The sequence below is a fragment of the Lampris incognitus genome, chromosome 18 (genome assembly GCF_029633865.1).
Source record: "Lampris incognitus isolate fLamInc1 chromosome 18, fLamInc1.hap2, whole genome shotgun sequence".
NCBI lineage: Eukaryota > Metazoa > Chordata > Actinopteri > Lampriformes > Lampridae > Lampris > Lampris incognitus.
This window is the reverse complement of record NC_079228.1, coordinates 7,679,432-7,700,343: the sequence shown is the minus strand read 5'-3', so window position 1 is coordinate 7,700,343 and position 20,912 is coordinate 7,679,432.

Genomic DNA, 20,912 nt, shown 5'->3' with positions numbered 1-20,912 from the left:
ACACACCTCCCCCCCACACACAACACCAAAACACAGTCAATGCTAGGCGAGGGTTAGGGTTAGGGTTAGGGTTAGGGTTAGGGTTTCCTCTTTGGGCGCAGTTCCAGGCAGGGCCGTGGTCCCTGGGCCCACAGGACGCAGCAGACCAAGCTCTCCCAGTCGATCCAGCACCAGCTCTCCCTGCCATCAAATGAAGACCAACTTAGATGCAGACGTGGACAAAGACACTGCATGAACGGTACTGGGTGAGGCCTCCGCAAACGTGTATTCACACTGCCATGATGAGAGATCCATCTGATTTATTGTCGGATGCGGAGGAGTTCAAGCTTGCGGTCATGGCTAGCATTAAAATGAAACGACACTAATTTATTATTAGATATGGCCATGTCTGCGGTTGGGAACCTGTATGTGTCCTGCTCGCTGCACTAGCGCCTTGTCTGGTTGATTGGGGTGCCTGCTCAGGGGGGGGGGAACTGGGGGGAATAGCGTGATCCTCCCACATGCTACGTCCCCCTGGTGAAACTCCTCACTGTCAGGTGAAAAGAAGCGGCTGGTGACTCCACATGTATGGGAGGAGACATGTGGTAGTAGTCTGCAGCCCTCCCTGGATTGGCAGATGGGGTGAAGCAGCAAGCCGTGGAAGAGTGAGGTAATTGGCTGGATACAGTTGGGGAGAAAAGGGGGGAAACCCTCCCCCCCAAAAAAAACAAAAAATACAGTCATGACAGCGTCCTCCATTAAGTGGGGAAAAAAAGAAATTAAAAAAAAGACATGCATGTTCGGGTTTATGCTTCTGTCTGTGCCCCTGAGCAAGGCGATGGAAAGAACTGGAGTTGGTCCCCGGGCGCTGCGGCTGCCCACTGCTCCTGTACAATAGGATGGGTTAAATGCAGAGAACACACGCATTGTAAGAATACAATGACACAAATAAAGTGGCTTTCTGTGGCCCCATACAATGTGGTCATCACAGCGTCCTCCACTGAGCGGTTTTGCCTGTGGGCAAACTGCGCCGGAGCAGGGCGGAGCGTACTTGTGAGAGGAGGTGGGGTAGTGTCAGTCTCTCCAGGCACTTTACCAAGACTGATGTGAGTGCTACAGGTCAGTAGTTGTTCAGCTCTGCAGGGCGGCTGGTCTTCGGGATAGGCCTTCATCTCAGAATGCTTCCACGGTGCAGGGTTGGGGTTCCCCCGCAGAGAGCGGTTAAAGAGCTGACGGAGAACGTTGGCTAGCTCATCCGAGCATTCCTTCACCACCTACCTCCCTTTAATCAGGCCCTGGGGCCTGGGATGGACTGAGCCTCCTCGGGCCCTGCCTCACCCCCTGACCCCGACCCTCCATGATCTCCCGCTGGAGTTCGTCCCTCGGCCTCTCTGTTGTTGCGCCGAAGTCCCGAGTGTCAAACCGACAAACGAAGGAGCTGAGGTGAGGGACAAATCCTGCCTCCTCCCCTCCCGTCCCTCCTGTGGTCCTCTTGGCTGGTGCCCTCCCTGTGAGGAGAGAGACGCCTTGCCAGGCCTGCCTCGGATCGCCAGCTTGCCAGTGTTGACCACAAAAAGAAACACATGACCGATACCCAATTCGCCCATATTGAATTGTGCCTAGCTGTGAATGTGTGTGTGTGTGTGTGTTTGTCAGCCCTGTGATGGCCTGGCGGCCTGTCCAGGAAACTGAAAGCACAGTATTGTTTAACACTATTAATCTACTGCTGATCTGGTTGCTGATGACCAGGATGAAGTTAAAGAGGCCATTTCAGCACAACGGGGCAGCAGGATAAGTGAAGATTGTTTCCCACCTGGAGGGCCCGGGTTTGATTCCCATGTTGTCAAAGGTTTCTTATGCAAGATACTTAACCCTACATGCTACAGAAGGACTGCGCTAGCTAGAGTTCCCTGGCATTAACTAGACACATTATGAAAAATCAGCATCCTGCCACCCCAGCTGGGATGAGCGGCTTGGATAATGGGTCACATTTTAAACATACTGATGGAGCTCAAGAGTCCATTGTTGGTGTGATTATGTCAGTTTCCATGTCGGTCAGTAGCTATTATTATTCTATCCAAGGCTTCACCATCAGCCAGATGTGTCACCATACATCAGCTCCATCACAGGAATAGACTTGGATTGCAAAAAGTTGTCAGATGGTCTCCTCACTGAAGACCACACAGACAGACACAGCGGACACATGTTTAGATTGAGGCAGATGGGTTTCCTCATGGCCAGTGCAATAAAAGGTTCCATCCATCCATCCATCCACTATCCAAGCTGCTTATCCTAATCAGGGTCGCGGGATGCTGGAGCCTATCCCAGCAGTCATTGGGCGGCAGGCGGGGAGACACCCTGGACAGGCCACCAGGCCATCACAAATGTCTATTTTAATTTCTTTCATATTTCATCTTATTTTATTTATAAGCCAAGATGCTACCTGGTGAACGAAGGTGGTTTATTGTGTAGTATGAACAACTGTTTTCTTCAGGGTGTAGAATTGTTGTGCATTAACCAACTTACAGGAAGGGGTTCATGCCCCTTCACCTTGTTTTAGCTGCTCGATCTTTTCCGGATCATGGATCAGTTCAACAGACTTTAAAAGCTTTCATCTTGGCTCGGTGGTGAGAATGGAGGACAGAGACCCATCAGAGCTGAAGCAGTCCCATCAAGCGACCTGACATAGCAAAATTCAGCGACACTTTATCCGGCCTACATACCACGTGGAATGATGGCACTTGGGCGGTCCGCCTCTGTTTGCCAGATCTGGGCCAGAACCAAGCCACAGCAATGCCGCATGTGCCACATATTTGCCAAAGGTGGCCCATGTTTGTTTTGTGATACTTGGGCCATATTCACCATTTACCACACGGGCCACTTCAGGGTCACATCCAGACCACATGTTGCCCAGAGCACCGCATCTTTGCCAAAAAAGGCCCACATGTGATTTGGCATATTTGGGCCATATTTGCTATTATACATGTGGGCCACTTCAGGCTCACATCCATTTTGTCAAGGCCAGAAGAAGGCCACCAGTGCTGCATCACTGCCTGAAGTGGCCCACATCCGGATGCTGTCTGGGCTTGGGCGGTACTAGACAGGGCAACGCGCTTGTTTTGTGCGGTCAACTGTGTCAAATGCAAATGACCTGTAGGTGGCACAATAGCGCGCCTTGTTTCCCAGGGGACTAAAACGCTGTGAAGTCAGTGTGCTCAAGCGTGCTATAATTGCACAAACTGTCACTGAGTGGTGGACTTGTAGCAAAACGGGTTTGCGGCGTGCGCGTGCGTGTGCACGAGTGTTTTCCAGGTAATCTCCGTCACCAGTCACACAAGGATGAGTCAGTCGTCTTCTTGTAAAAACGACGCCCGCTCGCAGTCCCCCCCCCCCCCCGCCGCCGGTCCCCGGTGCAAAATCTCGCGACGGCGTCGTTGATAATCGCGTCTGGGGGGGGGGGGGGAGAGAGCGCGCGCGCGCGCGTCTTTTTTCTCCGCGCGGTCGTGGCGGACCCGTTGCGTCATCACGTTACGCGGGACCGTTTGCGTCATCACGTTACGCGGGACCGTTTGCGTCGCTCGCTCCGTGACTTTCCTTCGCCACTCTGGTACCGTGTTGGAGTTACTGGGGAGGGAATGTCGAACGGAGGAAGACTGGCTAGTGAGGCGAACGGTAACGGCGGCGTCATGGGTGAGTTGTTTTTCTTTGTTTTGTTAAGGCTAGTTTAATTACCGCCTCGTTGTCGGCCGTTTGTTCTGCTCCGAGTCTTTCGGCCGTCTCGTTGAAACGGGGCCGTTTTCCGCGTCCCGCTGAAACGCCGAAAACAAAGTGCGGAACCCGTTTGAAAGTGGCCCCGTGTTAGCCAGGCGTTTCCTGCGCCCCTAACGTCATGAGCCGCCCGCTACGCTGGGTTGGGCTGCTAAGTTGGAAAGAGACGTCTCCTAATAAGTTGTATACTTCTTCTTCTTCTTCTTCTTCTTCTTCTTCTTCTTCTTCTTCTTCTTTTTCTTTGTCGTAGCCAAGCATCGTTAACGTTTCAACTAATCGCCGCGATTAGCTGTAATCTGGCGAGCTTTCTGTAGCTGTGAGTTCGGGGGGAGACCGCCGTACGGTAAACTTGTTCTTGCGGCGAAGAAGTTGACGTCGGCCCGCTAGGGGGCGCCAACTCGTCGGTCTTGGAGGCGTTCCAAGTCAATCGCGGCAAGTTTTCAAAACCGCCGAAGAAAACCCGTACCCTGGACATCCTCCGTACCCTTGGACATCCTCCGTACCCCGACATCCTCCGTACCCTGGACGTCCTCCGTACCCCGACATCCTCCGTACCCTGGACATCCTCCGTACCCTGGACATCCTCCGTACCCCGACATCCTCCGTACCCTGGACATCCTCCGTACCCCTGGACATCCTCCGTACCCTGACATCCTCTCAGTTCATTTTCGGTCTCCCATGGGGCGTTATCGGCGGGCGCGGAGCAAAATGCCCCCGGACGCGATTGGAGAGACCTGCAGCCAATCACAGCAAGGAAAAGTGTGACGTTCGGCGAGCGCGTCTTCCTTACCAACAAAAGCTTTTAAGTGCAGTTTTTTTTCTCCTTTTAGAGAAAATGTATCTTTCTATGATTTAAGTCTGGTTATGATTTGTTGCTTTGTTTTTTTTCTTTAATTTACTCAATAGTCATCTATTTATGGTTTCATCGGCGGCACGATGGCGCAGTGGTTAGCGCGGTCGCTTCGCAGCGAGAAGGTTCGGGGTTCGAGTCCTGGGCTATTTCCATTTTTGGGGTCGTCCCGGGTCGTCCTCTGTGTGGAGTTTGCATGTTCTCCCCGTGTCTGCGTGGGTTTCCTCCGGGTGCTCCGGTTTCCTCCCACAGTCAGAAGACATGTAGGTCAGGTGAATCGCCCGTACAAAATTGTCCTTAGGTGTGATGTGTGTGAGTGTGTCAGCCCCGTGATGGCCTGGTGGTCTGTCCAGGGTGTCTCCCCGCCTGCCGCCCAATGACTGCTGGGATAGCCTCCAGCATCCCCGCGACCCTGACAGCAGGATAAGAGGTTTGGCTAACGGATGGATGGGTACTATCCACTTCGTTTAAAGTCCCCCTCCAGTCATGTTTTAAGGCGTATATAAAATACTCTGCTTGATATAATAAATTGTCTGATTTTTTCCCCCTGCAAACTAAGTTAAATCGTCTTGTTTAAATCCTGAAAATCACGCCTACTCCTTCTCCCTCATTAAAAAAAAATACAGAATGTATGAATATGCAAATTATCCCTGCCCTCAACTAAGAATATTGGGGTAAGCCAATCAGGCAGAGTAGGGCGGGTCATGACTTCGCCATCCTAAGCAAAAAAATATCGTAAAGGGGACCGACGCATCTGCCAGAGCAAATAAAAGATGAGCTCGCAGATTTGTCTGGTTCCCAGGCAACCATAAATGCCAAAATGTTTCTATTTTGTTATTTATTTTCATTTCAACTGTGCCTTGTTTGCCCCAAATCAAGAGGGGGGGGGTTATCTGGCCAATCGAATACAGTTTCTGGGTTAATGATTGACAAATTTCGGCCCTCACTCTTGCCTTAACTAGCTCAGTGACTTCTGGTTATGCTCACGAGCTATCAAGCCAATGATACATAATGGTGGTGACACAACAAAAAAACTTCACGTTTTCACATAGAGTGATAACATGATTTTCTGTTCACCATAGTAAAGGACAAAACGATTTGCCTAATTTATCACCAGGCGCTCCCAAAAAGGAGTAACATGGAGCGGCATCACAAGTTCAAAGAAACCTACCCTTTAAAGAGCAGGCTTTGTTCCAAGACAGTTGACGAGCTCAAGCTTGTATTGAAAGCACGGCAGTTCTGACAGCTGAAAGTAAGGCTGCACCAGAGACATCCTTCCATGTCACCCATCTCTTGGCTAAACATAAGAAACCGTTCATCAATGGAGAGCTATACAAGGAAGCACTGGCTGTTGCTGCTGTGACATTATTCAAAGAATTCAAAAACAAATGGCACACACTAGAAATGCTATCGGAAGTGTGCCACTTGACCCAGCCACTGTGACAAGAAGGGCAGAGTCGTTATTGGAGGACGTGAATCAACAAGTGCTCAAGGATTTATCCCTTTATGTGTGTGTGTGTGAGTGTGTGTTGGCCCTGTGATGGACTGGTGGCCTGTCCAGGGTGTCTCCCCAGCTGCCACCCAGTGACTGCTGGGAGAGGCTCCGGCATCCCCACGACCCTGAGAGCAGGATAAGTGGTTTGGATAATGGCTGGATGTATGGAGTGCTTTTCGCTTCAATTTGACGAATCCTAGGTAGGATGTAGACACTGCACAGCTGATTTTTTGATTTGGATATACTTTAATGATCCCCGTAGGGAAAATATGCTCTGCATTTAACCCATCCTAGCTGTGTAGCTAGGAGCAGTGGGTAGCTGCTGTGCAGCGCCCGAGGACCAACTCCAGTTCATCTTGACATGCCTTGGTCAAGGGCAGAGACGGGAGTATTAACTCTTAACATGCATGTCTTTTTGATGTTGGGGAAACTGGAGCAACTGGAAAAAACCCACCGCAGACACGGGGAGAACATGCAAACTCCACACAGAGGACAACCTTGGATGACTCTAAGGTTGGACAACCCCGGGGTTCAAACCCAGGACCTTCTTGCTGTGAGGCGACATCGCTAACTACTGCGCCACCGTGCCGCCCAAAGGTTGTATTAATGATTGTCACCAAAAGTACAGTGATATAAAACGAAGCCCAATATAAAGATATCCGCTGTGATCAAGAATGATCGAGTCCAAATGGTATTTGTTCACATGGCTTTTAAGGAATCGAATATGGCTTTTAAGCATTCAGCTACCAAGGAGGTTTTTCTCACCCTTTTACTGGGGTGGACAAGAGGTGAGGACATTTACAGCGAGTTTAAATGTTATTGCGCGATAACAGCATTCTCATCCATAAGTTGGTAGCGATCACTACAGACGGAGCCCCAGCAATGCATGGGGTGCATTTGGGCTTCTTCACACTGTGCCATCATGATCTCGATTTCCCTGAGTTTGTGAGCTATCGCTGTGTGATCTATCAGCAAGCACTGGGTAGCAAAGTCATGGACTTTTCTTGTGTCATGACACTTGCTGTTATGATTGTTAATTCAATTCGCGCAAAAGGACTTCAGCACCGCTTGTTTAAATCGCTTGTTAGATGAGCTTGATGCTGCATATGATGACTTGATTCGCCATACTGGTGTAAGGTGTTTGAGTTATGGGAAAGTACTGTAGCGATTTGTTGACTTGCTGCCCGAGAACAAATCATTTCTGGAGTCATGAAATGAGGAGCATAAGGAACTGTCTGATGATGCATGTCCGCTAGACTTAGGTTTCTGAACTGACATAACAGCAAAACTGAACGAGCTCAACTATGAGCTTCAGGGAAGAGACAGATGTGGCACACATGATAGGCGCTGTCAATGCCTTTAAGGCCAAGGTGGGTGTGTGGGCCTCTCAGCTGAGGAATGGAAGGCTGGTGCACTTCCCAAACCTAGAGAAAATGTCGCAAAACATCGGAAACAAAGATACTTTTCTCCCGCAGGAATTCTGTGCCCACCTGGAGAAACTGGCACCCGAATTCAGTAGGCGTTTTCAGGAGTTAAATGACATAGGAGAGGTTGCATTTATCTCAAACCCTTTCCTCCCCATTGAGATTGAGGAGGGGGGTCTGCCAAATTCCAGCAAGTTTTTGCTTTACCAGATGGAGTTGACATGGAGATAATTGATTTGCAAAATGACAGAGTTGAAAAGAAGATCAAGAGCTGGTGACTCTTGGGGTCTTGTAAATACTGAAAAGGTTCCCCTCCTTTCATCTTGCGCACCTAAGGTGAGGGCCTACTTTGGCTCAACATACCTCTGTGAGATGGAATTTTCACAGATTAAAATAATCAAGTCAAAGAACAGGTCTTGTCTAACTAATAGACATCTTTTTTTTATCCCCCCCCCTTTTTTTTTCCCTCCTCAATTGCACCTGACCAATTATCCCACTCTCTGAGTCGTCCAGGTCGCTGCTCCACCCCGTCTGTTGATCTGGGCAGGGCTGCAGACTACCACACGCCTCCTCCCATACATGTGGAGTCACCAGCCGCTTCTTTTCACCTGACAGTGAGGAGTTTCACCAGAGGAATGTAGCGCGTGGAAGGATCATGCTATCCCCCCCAGTCCCCCCCCAAACAGGTGCCCCAACCGACCAGGGGAGGCGCTAGTGCAGCGACCAGGACACATACCCACATCCGGTTTCCCACCCGCAGACACGGCCAATTGTGTCTGTAGGGACACCCGACCAAGCTGGAGGTAACATGGAGACTCGATCTGGCAATCCCCATGTTGGCAGGCAACGGAATAGACCGCTATGCTACAGGGCGCACTAGCTAATAGACGTCTCACAGACAGCGTCACACATGCTGTGTCAAACTATGAGCCAGACTACAAGAGCACTTGCTGATAGTGTGCAGTCAAAGCCATCACACTGTGTGTGTGTGTGTGTGTGTGTGTGTGTGTGTGTGTGTGTGTGTGTGTGTGTGTGTGTGTGTGTGTGTGTTTGTGTGTGTGTGTGTGTGTGTGTGTGGAGTTGGGGGGGTGGGGTGAAGGTCTCATCCGCAGCCACCAGAGTGAGTGAGTATTTCCAGTTTGAAATAGGATCTGTTCTAGACTATATTGTTTACAAAAAGATGTGATCTGTGTTGTATGTTGTTTATAAAAGGAACGTGAAACAGTACATGTCATGATACCCCCCCCCCATATGTGCACATGCTGCATGTGTGTGCGGCGGGGCAGCCCTGCAGAGTAGCGCGACCATAAAGGACAGCAAAGCATCGTATAAGCTCTCACACTAAGCTGAAATGAGATGAGCGCACATAGCGTCGGTGAATACCATAAATAAACGTAGTCTACTGCTTGTTGCTGTCATTTATGGCGGCATTAGTTTCTCATCTCCTCGCCGCTCCGTTTCACCGCGGGTCGGGCTCAGCCCCTCCACACACGGAGCTCAGCAGAGCGGAGGAGACAGACGGGTTGAGAGTTGACAGTTACACTTGTTATGTTAACTGTAAGTGCAATAAAAGCTTCGTGAGTAAAAAGCCAGTAAGAGTAGTTTATTAATGTAATCCGTGCAAAAGATGGACAGACTCCAAATGGCAAAATATTGCCATAAAATGTGATTTATGAATTGAATGATAGAGCATCATATGAAATGATAGATGTTTTTCTATCGTCACACGATATATATATATATCGTCATATAGCACAGCCCTAGTAGGTCTGTGATTTGTGTGAAAATATTTTTGAACAATTAAATGATATATTTTTAACAACTGCATGATGTGACTGTTGCAGTGATGTAAATATGTTCGCGTTCTGTGTCTCAGATGCAGTAAAATCCGAAAGGATGCAGTAATCTCACTATCGACGCGTCCAGGGGATGATTTCCCTGATAAAGCTACATTGTAAACAACAAATCCACGTTGAAATCATAGAAATAAACCAAAGAAATCTTGACACCGGTCACCATTTTCTCATCAAAACATGCATTTCAGCTGCAACAAGCTCGCCGCACGGATTTCATTTCAACAAGACTAGGTTAGCGGCATGGTGGCGCAATGTTTAGCGCGGTCACCTTACAGCAAGGAAGTCCTTGGTACGAGCCCCGGGGTAGTCCAGTCTTGGGGGACGTCCCGGGCCTTCCTCTGTGTGGAGTTTGCATGTTCTCCCCGTGTCTGCGTGGGTTTCGTCCCACAGTCCAAAGACATGCAAGTCAGGTCAATCACCCGTACTAAATTGTCCCTAGGTGTGTGTGTGTGTGTGTGTGTGTGTGTGTGTGTGTGTGTGTGTGTGTGTGTATGTCAGCCCTGTGTGATGGCCTGGTGGCCTGTCCAGGGTGTCTCCCTGCCTGCCGCCCAATGACTGCTGAGATAGACTCCAGCATCCCCGCAACCCTGAGAGCAGGATAATCAGTTTAGATAATTGGATGGATGGAAGACTAGGTTAAAACCTATAGTGGGGCAGCTTAGCATAAAAATTGTGCATTTCGTGATAAAAGCGTCAAACTTGGTACATATGTAGCTTAATATATTTAGAAGAAATGTGGATATGGAACCACTGAAAATTAACCCCGTAGTGGCCATGGCAGGCATGGACGTTATTAGATCGCTTTTAGCGGGGCTGTGGCCTCCTTTTGTTCACGTGTTGTACACCAACACTCTTATTTGGTAATTAATGTTGGTGCAATTATGTTGCTATAGGTATTTTGTTTATTTGAATTTTGTAGTATGTCAAGATGATGAGACATTGTTTTGAAAATAAAGTTTTCAGATTTGGGATTTGTTTAATTTTTGATACAGTTTCAACACAAACATGAATATAACCATAATTATAACTTTCTACTACTACTACTTTCAGCTGTTAGGGGTCGCCACAGCGGATCATCCGTTTCCATCTCTTCCTGTCCGCTGCATCTTCCTCTGTCACGCCAGACACATGCCTGTCCTCCCTCACCACATCCATAAACCTCCTCTTTGGCCTTCCTCTTCTCCTCCTCCCTGGCAGCTCCATATTCAGCATCCTTCTCCCAATATACCCAGCATCTCTCCTCCACACATGTCTAAACCATCTCAATCTTGCCTCTCTTGCTTGTCTCCAAATCGTCCAATCTGAGCTGTCCCTCTAATATACTCGTTCCTAATCCTGTCTTTCTTCATCACGCCCAATGAAAATCTTATCATCTTCACCTCTGCCACCTCCAGCTCCACCTCCTGTCTTTTTTGTCAGTACCACTGTCTCCAAACCATATAACATAGCTGGTCTCACTACCATCTTGTAAACCTTCCCTTTAACTCTTGCTGATACCCTTCTGTCGCAAATCACTCCTGACACCCTTCTCCAACCAATCCACCCTTCCTGCACTCTCTTCTTCACCTCTCTTCTACTTTCCCCGGTACTTTGAGCAGTTGACCCCAAGTATTTATCATGCACCTTCATCACCTCTACTCCTTGCATCCTCACCTTTCCACTGTCCTCCCTCTCGTTCATGGATATGTATTCCGCCTTGCTTCTACTGACTTTCATTCCTCATCTCTCCAGTACATACCTCCACCTCTCCAGGCTCTCCTCAACCTGCTCCCTACTCTCACTACAGATCACAATGTCATCCGCAAACATCATAGTCTACGGAGACTCCTGCCTGATCTCGTCCATCAACCGGTCCATCACCATTGCAAACAAGAAAGGGCTCAGAGCTGATCATTGATGTAATCTGACCTCCATCTCGAACCAGTCCGTCATTCCTATTGTAAACCCTCACCAATGTCACACTGCCCTCATACATATCCTGCACCACTCTTACATACTTCTCTGCCACTCCCGTCTCCCTGATACAATACCACACACCTCATTTCTGCACCCTGTCATATGCTTTCTCTAAATCCACAAAGACACAGTAATTCGTTCTGACCTTCTCTATACTTCTCCATCAACATTCTCAAAGCAAACATCACATCTGTAGTGTTCTTTCATGGAATGAAACCATACTGCTGCTCGCTAATCATCACCTCTCTTAACCTAGCTTCCACTATTCTTTTCTTATATCTTCATGCTGTGTCTGATCAACTTTATACCTCCGTAGTTACTACAGTTCTGCACATCACCCTTGTTCTTGAAAATCGATACCAGGTATGCTTCTTCTCCACTCCTCAGGTATCCTCTCACTTTCCAAAATTGTGTTAAACAGTCTAGCTAAAAACTCCACTGCCAACTCTCCTAAACATCTCCGTGCCTCCATCGGTATGTCTTCTGGACCAACAGCCTTTCTACTCTTCATCCTCTTCATAGCTGCCCTCACTTCCTCCTTGCTAATCCACCGCACATCCTGATTCACTATCCCCACATCATCCAACCTTCTCTCTCTCTCATTTTCTTCATTCATCAGCCCCTCAAAGTACTCCTTCCACCTTCTCAACCCACTCTCTTCGCATATCAGCACATTTCCATCTCTATCCTTCATCACCTTAACCTGCTGCACATCCTCTCCAGCTCGGTCCTTCTGTTTACAAGGGATGCTCCGATCAGGGCTTTTGGGGCTGATCACCGGAATCAGAATTGGCCAATACTGATCGCCGATTCACCACATTTACTACAGCCATTTCGATCCTTTTTGCAAAATCCACCACCATTTGTCCTTCCACATGCCTCTCCTTGACACCATACCTACCCATCACCTCTGTTCCCTTCACTAACATGCCCATTGAAGTCTGTACCAATCACTTCTCTCTCCTCCTTGGGTACACTCTCCACCATGTGATCAAACTCACTCCAGAATTCTTCTTTCTCTTCCATGTCACACCCAGTTTGTGGGGCATATGCACTGATAACATTCATTATCACACCTTTGATTTCCAGCTTCATACTCATCACTCTGTCTGACACTCTCACCTGCAACACTCTTGACATACTCTTCCTTCCGAATTACCCCTACCCCATTTCTTCTCCCATCTGCACCATGGTAGAAGAGTTTGAACCCATCTTTGTTGCTCCTGGCCTTACTCCCCTTCCACCTGGTCTCTTGCACACACAGTATATCTACCTTTCTTCTCTCCATCATATCAGCCAGCTCTCTCCCTTTACCAGTCATAGTGCCAACATTCCAAGTTCCAACTCTCACATACTCCTACCTTTCCTCCTCTCCCGCCGCCTCTGGACATGCCTTCCCCCTCTCCTTCTCCTTTGCTCAACAGTAGCATAGTTTCCACTGGCACCTGCCATACAAGAGTACCAGTGGCTGTCGTTAGTAACTCGGGTCTCGACCAATCCGGTATGGAAATCGGATTTATGATCTGCATATTTGATTTGGCAAAGGTTTTACACCGGATGCCCTTCCTGATGCAACCCTCCTCATTTATCCGGGCTTGGGACCAGCACTAAGAATGCACTGACTTGTGCATCCTCAGTGGCTGGGTTTTTCACGTTCATTGAAATATTAAGTTTAAAAAGCGAAAGTGAAACAGTGCTGCACATAATTGACTTAGGCCTGTAACTGACTGATTCTTGAGATTATAAATGGCCAATGAGTGATAGGCCTGTGGAAATATTGAAAAATTCAATGACTTTTGTCATAAAATTTCGAATGATAATTAGCTTGTGACTCACAGCTAACAAGATAAAATGTCAAAGTAGAATTACATTGTGGGCTTGTTTCTTCATCATTTATTTCAAGTGGTAGATCTTGGTTTACATTTTGACTTGGGATGTGATCTTGGGCTTGAAAAGGTTGGTGATCACTAGACCAGTAGACTGTCCAGTAGAGTCTATGTGGGAAGTGGCAGACTTACTGCAGTTTTAAATAAAAGTTTGTGGTGAGTTGAGGATATATATATAAATAAATAATGTTTTAACCATGTAAATGTTGTTCACTTGCTCACAATCACATGGATCAGTAATGCTAACGTTACCTTGAGGACTCATTGTATGGCATCTGAGGCAATGTTAAGTGATTCTATTCATGCAGGTGATCCTTAGCATGTTTGTAGAGTAGCTAACATTGAAAAAATAAACCCATTTTAGGAACTTGACGTGCCACTTTAAAATCACCAAGAGTGATATTGTGATTGTGGACATGGTCCCAAATCCAACAGCCAATCCTTTTTGGGAATATGCGGTGTGACTGACCTTCATTGCCGTCACATTTCCAGAAACTTGGTTTCTCATCTTTGCTCTGGGTTGTCAGTTGTTTCTGTCATTTTTGATAGCTGTATTATTTTTATTAACTGGGTTGCAAAGAACCCAGAAAAATGTCATCCTGTGTTATTTTATGAATAAGCATAAGCAATCCCGGAGTGTAAAGTTGACAGCTTGATATTTTGTGATCAGTAATGCATCCAAGTGCATATTTCAGAATGTATTATTAGATACCAAGTGCCTAGTGGGAGCTGACAGGATGTGTCAACAGCATAATTTGCGTTACTTACATTCACATAGTTTTTGATGAGGCACGGCACTGTGACAACAAAGGACATCTCTGATGCACCCAGTAGTGTTGTGCATCAATACTTGTGAAGCAAAAAATCCCATTGGAATCGGAGGAATACGAACTACACCTGGCTACAGATTAAGTTGTCTAGATGAAATTACCCATTTTAAAATCTTTGGAGCCACTTGAGACCAAAGAGTCGAGGCTCTAAGGGCATCCACGTGGTGTGGCGGTCTATTCCGTTGTCTACCAGCACGGGGATCGCTGGTTCAAATCCCCGTGTTACCTCCGGCTTGGTCGGGCATCCCTCCAGACACATTTTGGCCGTGTCTGTGGGTGGGAAACCGGATGTGGGTATGTGTCCTGGTCGCTGCACTAGCACCTCCACTGGTCGGTCGGGGCACTTGTTGGGGGGGGGACTGGGGGGAATAACGTGATCCTCCTATGCGCTAGGTCTTCCTGGCGAAACTCCTCACTGTCAGGTGAAAAGAAGCGGCTGGCGACTCTGAATGTATCGGAGGAGACGTGGTAGTTTGCAGCCTTCCCCGGATTGGCAGAGGGGATGGAGCACTGGGACGGCTCGGAAGAGTGGGGTAATTAGTCAAGTACAATTGGGGAGAAAAGAGGGAAAACTCCCCCCTCCCAAAAAAAGAGTCAAGGTTATGCTAGGAGTACCATGGACACGGAGTGGTATGTTGTACTAGAGCCAAGTAACGTACTGCATGTTCTGCTGCTTAGTGTACAGTGACACGGCCCATATAGGCAGGCCCGCCATTCAAGTAGCCAGACAGAGCGTGTTGAGATGCCCTGGCGCTGAAATACCAGGGATGACACACCGAGTCTGCCAAGCTTTTGCTCTGCGTTTGTTCAGAAATGTGCTCGACAGGAACTGAACAGCTGAGGCGGAGGATGGGAGGGATGGCCAAGTCATTTTTAAAAATGAATGAGAGAGTATGAAGTGTCTACAGTAGTTGTGGACACTACTCCAGAGTGATCTTGTGTCAAGTCACAGAGTCATAAGCAGAGAAGTCTGCAGGAAAAACGGTTCTAGGAAAATGCATGAAATGCCTGAGCCTTTCCAGGGTCATGGGAGGGGTCAGACATTTTGTTGTTGCGTGTGCGGCCTTATCTTGTGTTATATTCAGAATTACTGCTCAGGGCCCAGTCTCGGGCACTGGCTGGAGAAAACCTCGCTCTAACTTTGGGCTCGGGCAGGGTGAGCAGAAAAGCTCCGTCTCTTTTTGGGCTGATGAACCAGCAACAACAAAGTGTAGCAGGCATGTAGTGTAGCAGTTATGTTTCATTTTTCAGTTTCACTCTGTCGAACATTACAGTGAATGCAAATCACAGATATGGCATTCTGTTCGACCCCGGAAGCTTGTTTCAGCCCTGAGAAATGGATGTGGGCGTTTACTTCAAAAGAACTCCTGGTTTGTTTTGGTTTGATTTTGTTTCTGATATGATAAGCCAGGTAGCAGAAAAAAGATAGATGTCAAACCCGTGTCTCAAAGTGTATGTTACTGTGTGACAGTAACAACTTGCCTATATACAAGTTACACAAGAATATACATAGACTACCTGCATGTTGTGTATGTGTATTCACTCAGGACCAATACTGATTAAAAAACAAACGAAAAAACAACAAGATTTCCCTGCTGTCTGGTTGGTTAGGGGATGTTCAGTGTGTATATTGGTGTAATTTAAAATCAAAATATTTGGTTTTAGATATATTCTAATAAAATAATAACATATGATAATAAGAATAATAAAATAAAATATAATTAAATATACAATAAAATAGAAAAATAAATAAACATTATATATATTCTAATAAATATAATATGAAGATTGTACATTCTAATAAATGTACAATCAAAATCACCACCAAATCCCTTCAAAAAGGGTAAATGCATATTAAAAGCTTTTTTTTCCAGTCTCTTATCGCCTTTCACTTACTTTATTTTTATCTTTATTTAAACTGGTAGTCTCACTGAGATTGATCAATAAGAGAATATAGTGTAATTTTTTTGGAGCTCGTTCTGTTTGTGTGCAGCAAAGTATCTGAAGTTTTGTACCCAGTTTTTCCAAGTTCAGTGTGAACAAGAGATACCGCTGAATGATGTAAAATGTGCTGTGAGCTGACGTTGTCGGTACTGTATGTACTGTATGTACTGACATCGTCAGTACTGTATGTAAATGGCAGCAGAGAGCAGTGGGAACCAGGCAGTTTTTGCAGTAGATTCTTATAAATAAAGAAATACAATGCTGCTCCCTTCTGTTTATTTAGGTGGACCATCCCACCTTTTAGTACAAGCTGCAATGGTGAGGGAGAAATGAGTCACCTGTGATGAAGTTCAGTGAACTGTACTACACGGAGTCGAGAGGCTTTGAGGGAGGGAGAATCACTGTAGATTGTACTACAATGGTCTTTTGTCTGGCAGAAGAGAAACAGGATTTGTTTCTAAACAACATTTATACCTTTGCATGACAGGTGGTCCACATGGGTCTTAAAAGTGAGTCTGGGGGTGTCTGGGTAGCGTAGCAGTCTATTCCGTTGTTTACCAACGCGAGGATCGCCGGTTCAAATCGCTGGTTCGAATCCCTGTGTTACCTCCGGCCTGGCCGGGTGTCCCTGCAGACAGACACAATTTGCCGTGTCTGCGGGTGGGGAGCCGGATGTGGGTGTGTGTCCTGGTCGCTGCACTAGTGTCTCCTCAGGTCAGTCGGGGCGTCTGTTCAGGGGGGAATAGCGTGATCCTCCCATGCGCTACGTCCCCCTGGTGAAACTCCTTACTGTCAGGTGAAAAGAAGCGGCTGGCGACTCCACATGTATCGGCATGTGGTAGTCTGCAGCCCTCCCCGGATCAGCAGAGTGTGTGGAGTAGCTATCGGGACAGCTCAGAAGAGTGGGGTAATTGGCCGGATACAATTGGGGAGAAAAAGGGGGGGGGGCAAAAAAAATAAAAAAGGGAGTCTGGTGTCCAGCCAGAGTCTCAATTATTTATAACATTAAACAGTTTAAATGACAGAACCCTGAAAGGTTTGGATGTGAGCAGTAGGCTGGACACTCTTAGGTGACCTGGAGAATAACCTGGAGAATACGCTTGCTTGTATCCCTCTACGTTCTCAGGTTGTTTTCCACTTCCTACATTGTGATGTACTGGGTTATTTGTTTTCAGTATTTACACAGCCGCTGAACACTAGTTGGCTCTAGAGACATGACTGATAAATCGTCTTTGTGAACTACCTAGTTTGTCAAGCAGCCTCGAAAATAAAATGCTGTGGCCAAACAGGAAAACTGATGTGATGCGATGGAGTCGCCCTCCTTATTTGAGCCAAGTACTTCATTCCCTTGCAGTGCCAATTTTCAAATGGGTTGGTCCCTAGTTTTTCCACCATCCATCCATCCATCCACTATCCAAGCCACTTATCCCAACCGGGGTCACGGGGTGCTGGAGCCTATCCCAGCAGTCATTAGTTGGTAGGTGGGGAGACATCCTGTACAGGCAACCAGTCTTTCACAGGGCCCATATACAAACACATACACACACACACACATACACAACACTGTCCAGGGTGTCTCCCTGCCTGCCGCCCAATGACTGCTGGGATAGGATCCAGCATCCCTGCGACCCTGAGCGCAGGATAAGTGGTTTGGATAATGGACTTAAGTTATCTCACCACAAGTCTATGCATGGTCAAGTTGATCCTGGTGATTCTATGATAGGGCTTGACATCAGTTTTCATACACAAATATATCATTGCTATACATGTTAGGACCCTGACGGCCAATGTCAGGCCATTGGTGGGCGTCTGTGACACTAGTTTTTGCGGTGTGTCCTTCACTGTCGGCACTAGTCGGAACCGTGTCGGCAGCTTTTCGGCCGAATTGGCGGAGCCCGTCGGTAAGAGAGATCACCCTGATTGGCTGTTCAGCTTAGCGGATCGGTGCTAAGCTAGCGAATCAGGGCCGTCGGTTGTAGTCTTTGCGGTGTGTTCAGGTGCTACTTTTTGGCCCAGATGGCAGGCGATGTGAGGCGACGCAACAGTCGGCCTTCATCGCCGCTAGTTGGTTTGGTGTGTCCGGGCCCTTAGTTGCGCTTTTTTTGCAGTTTGCTCGAGTTCAGCTACAGCTTCTGATAGACAGTCAACTTCTCAGTCAAAGGTCTGTTGTAAATAAAAATAGACATGCCCACACTTTTTGAAAGTGCAACTACTGATTCAGTGACATTGATGGTGCGTAAATTCTGTTCAGCTAAAAAAAAACCCCGTAAAAGTGTGTCTTATTGAATTATACAAGGTGTTTTCTCACGACTTTTCAGTAAATTAAATTCACTGGTATCGGCCTTAAAATCAAGAATCGGGAACAGTTTACTGTCATTTCTTTCATGTACTTGCGTACACAAAAGAAACAAAATTCTGTTTCCTCCAGCCCACAGCAGTGTGACACAAAAGACAAAAACACACCCAAAATTCCCAAAAACGACATCACCAAAAACATACAAATACGAACAAAGCAAAAAAACAAACTAAAAGAAAACAGTTACAGTCCACCCAATGTAACACAGTCCAGAAATCCCACCGTCCAGAGAACGAACGCCAGCCAGGATGACTGTCGGAACTGCCGGTCTGCATGGGCTAGCAGTTAGCTTAGCCGTCGTGTCAGACTGCCCTCGGTGTTTCCTCGTCAGGCACAGCTCCGGCAGGGCCGTGGTCCCTGGGCTCACAGGATGCAGCAGACCAGATCCAGCGCCAGCTCTCCCAGCCAGATACCTTGGACACACCTCCCCACACACCACACGACGACACCAAAACACAGTCAAGGCTAGGCAAGGCCGCCGCCAGTCCGCCCCTGGTGTTATTGGAACTGACGGTCTGCATGGGCTAGCAGTTAGCTTAGCCTGCCCACTTGTGCGTCCCGTCGGACCGCTCCTGGTGTTCCCTCCTGAATGACTGACACTCTTGTTAACAGTTTCATACAGGTTCTGGTCATTTTCCCGCCACTTTCGTTTTGTGTAAAAGCTGAATGTGATCTGATCTGAGCTGCTATTCGCCCACTGTCTTCAACACAGGAAGCTGTCGGGAGAGGTTGTGTGTGTGTGTGTGTTTGTGTGTGTGTGTCTGTGTGTCTGTGTGTGTGTGGGCACGTTAAGACATAGAGCATGCTAGAGCATGTGTCATTTTAAGTGCTTGGATTAGTTCATGACAGTGTCCATAAACACATTTAAGAAAAATGTCCGTGGCGAACACTGACGACATCTCTAAATGGCAGCATTGTCCGGTGATTTATAACCGGCTTTCTTTTGATTAATTTTGTTGTCCCGTTCTGAGGCGGCCGGATCATTTTTTTGTGTGGGCTGCTGGCTTCACATGGCACACAGATGATTCCTGCTGTCAACAGAGTCCATTGTCTGGCTCGCTGCAGCTTAATGGCTGCTGTGCTGTTCGGGGAATGACTTATATTGTTGGATCTTTCATGTCACTTAACTGACCAATGGAGACCTGTAAAAAAAAAAAAAAAAGAAAGACTGGGTCCTTAAACCTTTTTTCCAGACTCATGATCCATCTGTAGCAGATACCTCTCAACATTTGAAAAATTATACCTCAGGCATTTGTGGAAATTTTTAGTGCAAATCTTGATGAAATCCCTTTAGATATGGGTCAGCCTCTCCCTGTGCTGGTGTGTGTGAGTTTGTGTAATGGTTTGCTTAATAAAAGGAAATCCAACATTTGTTGCGCATTCCAAGTTGCAAGTGTGAGGTCAATAATTGTTTTTTCTGTTTGTTTTTGACCTCATGGTTCTGCTCTGGCCTGCGTGGAACTGCTGGGATGTTCTGTATCTCCACCCCACTTGTGGCCAACACGACACCCTGCAAAAACAGCTGTAAGTATTGTGTTCATTACCATCACTCGGTTGAGGCTCTGGGCTACGTAGGCTGTAGGGGTGTAAGAAAGCATCGATAGACTCGAGTATCGCCATATTATCTTTTGTGATACTGTATCGATTCTCAAAACTACTACATGGGGTTTTAATTGTGTCCATATAAACATGTGTTGTGTGTAACCCCACGACCGCTAGATAACAGTGTTGTAATCGATCTTCTGCCATTTGACTCTTCCACTCCAACCCAACAACATGAACCGAGACAGGAAGTAGCATAAGCACAAAGAACACAGGCCTATGACATCACAATATATCACCTTTCTTACAGTATCACAATATATGGCGATACATTGAATCGTAACCCCTGCAACTTCAACCAAAACATAAGGTCTGTTAATGTAAGTGTAAGGTCTGTTAATGTAGGGTCTGTTAATGTAGGGTCTGTTAATGTAGGGTCTGTTAATGTAAGGTCTGTTAATGTAAGGTCTGTTAATGAAAGGTCTGTTAATGTAGGGTCTGTTAATGTAAGGTCTGTTAATGTAGGGTCTGTTAATGTAGGGTCTGTTAATGAAAGGTCTGTTAATGTAGGGTCTGTTAATGTAAGGTCTGTTAATGTAGGGTCTGTTAATGTAAGGTCTGTTAATGTAGGGTCTGTTAATGTAGGGTCTGTTAATGTAGGGTCTGTTAATGTAAGGTCTGTTAATGAAAGGTCTGTTAATGAAAGGTCTGTTAATGTAGGGTCTGTTAATGTAAGGTCTGTTAATGTAAGGTCTGTTAATGTAAGCAATAGAACAGAATCATTTGAGAATAGTCATGTAGCTGATGGCTAAAAGCCCTACTTAAAGGCAGAATGAGGAGTATTTTCCTAAAAAAAAAAAAAAAGAATGTATAAGACTCATACAAAAATAATCCCTCTCGCATCCGGGTAGCTTGGCGGTCTATTCTGTTGCCTACCAACACGGGGATCGCCGGTTCGAATCCCCGTGTTACCTCTGGCTTGGTCGGGTGTCCCTACAGATACAATTGGCCGTGTCTGCGGCTGGG